Source organism: Arachis ipaensis, chromosome B07, assembly GCF_000816755.2.
Source record: "Arachis ipaensis cultivar K30076 chromosome B07, Araip1.1, whole genome shotgun sequence".
NCBI classification, from domain to species: domain Eukaryota; kingdom Viridiplantae; phylum Streptophyta; class Magnoliopsida; order Fabales; family Fabaceae; genus Arachis; species Arachis ipaensis.
In genome coordinates, this window is record NC_029791.2 from 107,298,441 (window position 1) to 107,304,856 (window position 6,416).

The window sequence follows — 6,416 nt, forward strand, 5'->3', positions numbered from 1 at the left end:
ATGGGTAAGATAGTTCAAAATTACATCAATACTAGTATTTGTAGATTTTAAATACAATAATCTATTTCTATAATATTCGATATTAATTTTGAAATATTTGTGTTTAAATACTAAGATATATATTGTTTAAAAGCATATAATACCTGCGATTTGTTAACAAGCAAAAAAGTACAAATATACCTACTAAATGCATTTATAAAAGTCACATAGTATCGATAACCAAAATGAGAGATAACAGGGGACAGGGCCCCAAACATCACTATAAACAAGTTGTAAAGGTGCATCATAAGATGTATTAGAATAAGAAAAAAGCAATTTATGCATTTTAGTTTGAGCACAATTTTTATAGATCTTAGAAATTAAATCAGAACTGAAACTATTATAAGCTATATTACATTGATTAAGAACTAATTGAACTGTTTTGGTGGCAGAATGACCTAAGCGTCTGTGCCACATATCAAAATTAGAATAGAAAATAGAAAAAACATAAGGAATATTAGGGACTGATGAAGATTGAGGCACAACAACATTCACAAATTGATAAAGACCTCCTCTTCTAAAACTTTGTAGAAAGACTCTCTTGGTGAACTGACAACAAACAACACAATAAGTTGTATGAAATTCAAAATAAACAAAATTATCTTGAGCAAATTTAGATACACTTATTAGATTCTTAGTGATGTATGGTGTGTGTATGAGCTGTTGTAATGAAAATCATCGTTTAGAATCCAAAGAATACAAAAATGAACTACCAATATGAGATATAGAGATACCTGAATCATTGTCAACTTGAACCTGATCAAGGCCAGTATACTATGAGCAAGAAATCATGTTAGATTGATTTGGAGTCACATGATGTGAAGCTCTTGTAATTGGATACTGATCCGTCACCTTATAACTCGGTCTTTACTGTGCATTATGAGTTATAACTCGACGTTAATTATCATTCATTCTTTACTTGTAACCGACACCTTTATTATCAACTTAATGACCATTATTTCAATCTTAATGACCAAACGGTCATAACATGAATATCATTCATCAATTTTAATATTCTATGCCTATAAAAGGAACCTTCTAATCTCATGAAACAACACATGATAAGTTTTATTTCATGTCTTACATTCTATATTCATAGAATTATTATAAACACAACACAACACATGATAACTTCCATTTCATGTCTTACATTCTATATTCATAGAATTATTATATACCTCTTCAACACTTATTGACTTGAGCGTCGGAGTGTCTTTTGCAGGTATCCACCCCTTGTTCTCTCCTTACCGACGTATAACTCATCCCGACGAGAAGCTTGAAGACATTCATCGACGGACGAGCTATACACCGGCCAAACTTAGCAAGAACAATTGGCGCTGTCTGTGGGAATGAGTAAAATAATTCCTACTCCCCTTAGGTTTATAAAACTTAATTGACATTCAAATTTTTGAACCAATCTCAATAATCTTGTTTAAGATTTTATTTAATACCTCTTATCAAATTTTAATCTATCGTAACTTTTTATAAGGTTTATATTTTATACCTTCAAATTGCTTCACTTTTACGTATCATAATATTTCACATCTTATAATCGATCAATTAACCAATCCGAGAATAAACTCAACTTTCAATCAATCCGAGAACAAACTCGGTTTTCAATCAAATCGAGCACAAACTCACTTATCAGTTTTGCTTTCTTTTTCAAAGTTCTCTACTTGCACAAGTAAAATTATATATTTTATTCAACATACTTTTGCATTTATATTTTGCGTAACTAATATTTATCGATTTATTAGTTATATTCAAACCTCAATATATGTCCTATACAATAATGACATATAACAACCATGTCAATTACATTTTTATTTCATTATGTACTATATTATTATTGCTTAGTGATTTCATTTATACAATTAAATGATAGTAATGATGAGTTCAAATCTTAAAATTGGATTCCATCCAAAATTAATTGTATATCAATTGTATATAACTGTCATACTATTCACTTTATGTTATTAAATTTTATGTTACTAGCTATATGATTAGTGCAGAAAGTTAAGCAAAAAAAATTACAAATATATTATTTTTACACAAAAAATATACATAGCTAAACAAAATTTATTATATCATTAAATGACTAGTTATTTTATTGCTTTATTATCAAATTAAAGCATGTCCTACAAAACAAATTCAAATATTCACATTTGACATATATGACATTCATATATGTCGTCTTCTTCTCTACAATTATCAACTTTCAAGATATATTTTTTTTTACTTTGAACTATTTTACTTTTACAACATATATTACTCAATATATATTGCGACTTTATACCTATTCATTTTCTCAATTTATCTTATTCATATCAGATCTTCACTATAAATTGTAAATATTCAATAACTAATTGCTTTGAGAGAGAAATTTATCAATAAGTTGTTGTGGGTCGGAAAAATTATCAAGACAATTAACCATTATATCCTCGGATCATACAATCGATTCCGTCAATGGATATCTATCTCTGAACTTTTCAGTTCACATACAATCAAATGCTAAAATTGTTCTTAAGCGGAAAAGTATCCCCCACACAACTATCTTGATTGAATGACTCTTATCACTCAATTATTTTTTGAATAAGTGCCGACATAATAACCCGACTAAGCTTGGGGGTTCACCATATCATTATTCACTTATCTTTTAACTGAGTTATAACTCATTTTATTTTCTAAGCTTAATCGGCCAAACTTAGCTAGAACAGATACCATGCTGGATTAGATATGGTGGATGGTGCAGTAAGAAATGCTTGTGGATTATGGAAAAATGGAGTTAGTAGTGGAGGAGTGGAAGCTGTGGAATTGCTTTGTGATGAAGAGGGAGATGTAGAGTAAAAACCATAAGTGTGTGGCCTGAATGATTGATACTGAGAAGGGGGGTGGAAGTTCTTGGTTAAATTGATGGAAGAAGTGCCAAGCAATGTGACCAACACGACCGCATACGTGACACTGAGGTCTGGGAGAAGTATAGAAGGACCTTCCTCCTGTGGTTTGTCTTCCTCGTCTTCCTCCAACTCCACGATTGAAATTTGGAATGGATGAAAAGGAGGTTTCTGTGAGGTTCACTTGCATCACCAGATTCTCTGGCTTTCGATACTTATCAAGCATTTCATCATGAGTTAGCAGCATAGTTTAAACCTCACAAAGACTAAACATTTTTGGTTTTGAATTGAAAATAGTCATAAGTATTTGATAATCCTCATTAAGTCCTTCAAGAATAGCTTTAACCTGTTTTTCTAGTTTGACAGGCATTCCCAAAGCTGCGAGAGAATCTGCAATGGTTTTGATTTTGGAAATGTACTCTGATGGTGTGTGATTGTACTTCTTGATAATCTTGAGTTGTGCCTTCAATTGTTTGATCCTAAATTTTGTTGACTCCTCAAAATAAGCCTCAAGCTTGTGCCAAATTTGATAGCTATAGACACATCCAATCATTTTTGGCTTAAAAATTGAGTCTATAGAAGCCAATAACCAAGACATTAGGTTTTGGTTATCTTGGATCCATTGTGTGTATTAAGAAGATTCAATCCCAGCAAGTTGATTTTCTGAGTTATCAAAACGTGTAAAAATCTTTTTTTGATGCAGATGATCTTCCAATGCAAGTCCTCTAATAGCTACTAGGGCTTGTTGTTCCCATATCTTGTGGTTAGTTTCTCCTAACTTATCTTGAATCGGATGAAAGAGCCTTTAATTGAAAATTTGAAATGGAATCTGATTAAAAATTATATTGACGGCATTTGAATCTTTGTTGCTAGAGATAGCAAAATTATCGGAAGGTGAGGCCATGGATCTTCAAAAAGAAAGAAAAACTAGACTCTAGATACTATACAAGAATTTTAGAATTATGAATTTTGAATGAGAGAGAGCAAAACACCATAAAAAGAAAGAAAAGACAGAGAAGAGAAAAATAGAAGGCAGAAATTAAAATTAAAAAATAATAGAGAGAGAACGAATACATTGACATATTTAAAATTACAGCAATAGCTTATATATATACACAAGATAAAGATATATATAACTGTCTAATATTAAGACTCACTCACAAAATATACCACCAAATAAAACCAAATTAACTACTTTTCTACTATTTCTTTAATTCTATAATGAATAAAGATTTAAAATCTTATCTTTTCACTCTTTTACCATCAATACCAACAAAAATGGTATAATTTTGGTTTTTATAATTTTAGCCTATGAAAATGTAATTGAATATGTAAATTGATAAATTCTTGTAGTCGGATTTATTTACGTAAATAATGAAATTTTTTATTTTATTTTTTAAAAAAACGCGTCACTTCGATTGTAGTGTTTATTCACTCATCCAAATTTCGACTTTGAAATATCTATTGCTATAAGCTATTCACTTATCTTTTTTTTTTTGACGGATATAAGCTATTCACTTATCTTTTTTTAAATAGCTAACCTACTAAAATTGACACTATGTGACTAAGCAAATCTTTGTTATACAAAAATACGAATCAAGTTATACTTAGAAAAGAGACTTTAGTGTCCACTATCCAAATATGTAATTTTTTTAAGAATGAAAAGAAACAAAGGGAAACAGCCTAAAACTATATACCAAATGATATTTTATATTTATTTTTTGTCACGCACAAATCAAATGGGTTAGCATGATCTCTATACCTAATCTAATATTAATATTTAAACACCGCGGATTACACAAATCGACAAACAAACAACGCGAAAACCGCCATCCAAATGAATCTAAATCCAAAATTTGTTGCGTTGTAAATGCAGCATAAAGCAAAGTAACGCAAAGGCCAAGAAATATGTATGCATAGATCGGGTCCATTTTGCAGAGAATATTATCTCTTGATCCTCTTAATTATACTTCTGAAATGCTTCCCCCATTCATTGGAATATAATATTTTTGTCCGTAACTATGCTTTTGTTGTCTCGTTAATTACAGTTTTAATCGTTAATTACAGTTTTAATCATTTACTATACATATAATGGAAATATAAAATAGAATTAGTATAAAATTTTCTTTCTTAAAATATCTCTTATTATATGTAACCTATAAAAAATATTTTATTAAATTAATTTCAGAATTTAAATTCACAACTTTTTGTTTTAATGTAATATACAATTACTCACTATTTTAAGTAAGATCAAATTTGTTCACCTTATTATAATTGATATTCTATTAATATTCGAATCATTAAATAAAACAAATCAGTCCATGAGCACGTGCTTTACCTGCGTGAGCTGTATGTAACCGATCAAGGCCGATAACTGATGATTACAACTGTCTATTCTTCAGCAATATTGTTGTTATTGTTGTTGTTTATAAATTTAATTATTTTATTAGTTTATATAATTTTATTAAATTTATAATTAAATTTTTATATATTTTTTAATTAAATTTTTATATTATTTTTAATTTTGTAGTTCGATCTTTTTGTATTAAAAATATTAAAATTAATAAAATATTTCTCTCAAAAGATAAGTGATCAAAAATTTAATTAGATTTTTAATTGTGAGTATTTTTAATTTGCAAAAAATATTACGTTAACTCTAATTTTTTATACTGACAAACACATAATTACAAAATTAAAAATAGTGTAGGAATCTAATTAGAAAATATATATAAAAACCTAATTAAAAATTTGGTGATACTATGAAGATTAACAGAATAATTAAATATTTATTCTTCTTCCTTTGTATGTATAGAATTTAGAATAATGACACAAATCAGAGTTATGTTTTCAAAGTTGAATATTGTAGTCATCTAAATTTTAAAATACAAAAAATAATTCTTCACATTTATTTTTGTCGGACAATATAATTTTTCTCCAATTTAATACAAAAAATAAACTAAAAAATAGTCTCTAATTTTTTTTTAAATCTCAAAATAATCTTTACAAAAATTTAAAAATTTTAAAATAGACATTTCAATTAAAGGAATTAAATTGGAAGAGATTGTATGGTCTAACAGAGATAAACATTAGAAATTGTTTTGTGTATCTACAAGCCTAAAAGACTGAAAGTAATTACATAAATCAACTTTTGAAAATTTAAAATCAGACACTTTAGTTTCTCATTTTTTAAAATACACAAAATAATTCTTAACATTTATTTTTTTTAATTTACACATAATTTTTTAAATCATAATGATATTTTTTTTTATTTTCTACGCCAAACATTATTCCAAATACGGTTTATATTCACGTCATCGTCATTATAGTCTTGGTTTGTCTTGTTTCTCCATTGTACCGATCTCTTGCTAGTTGGTACTAATATTTATTCCACTCCATATCAAATAATTTAACTTTTGATTTTTTTTTTCACAAATAAATATTTAATAAAAAAATTGGATAATATTATTTTTTACTATTTATGTC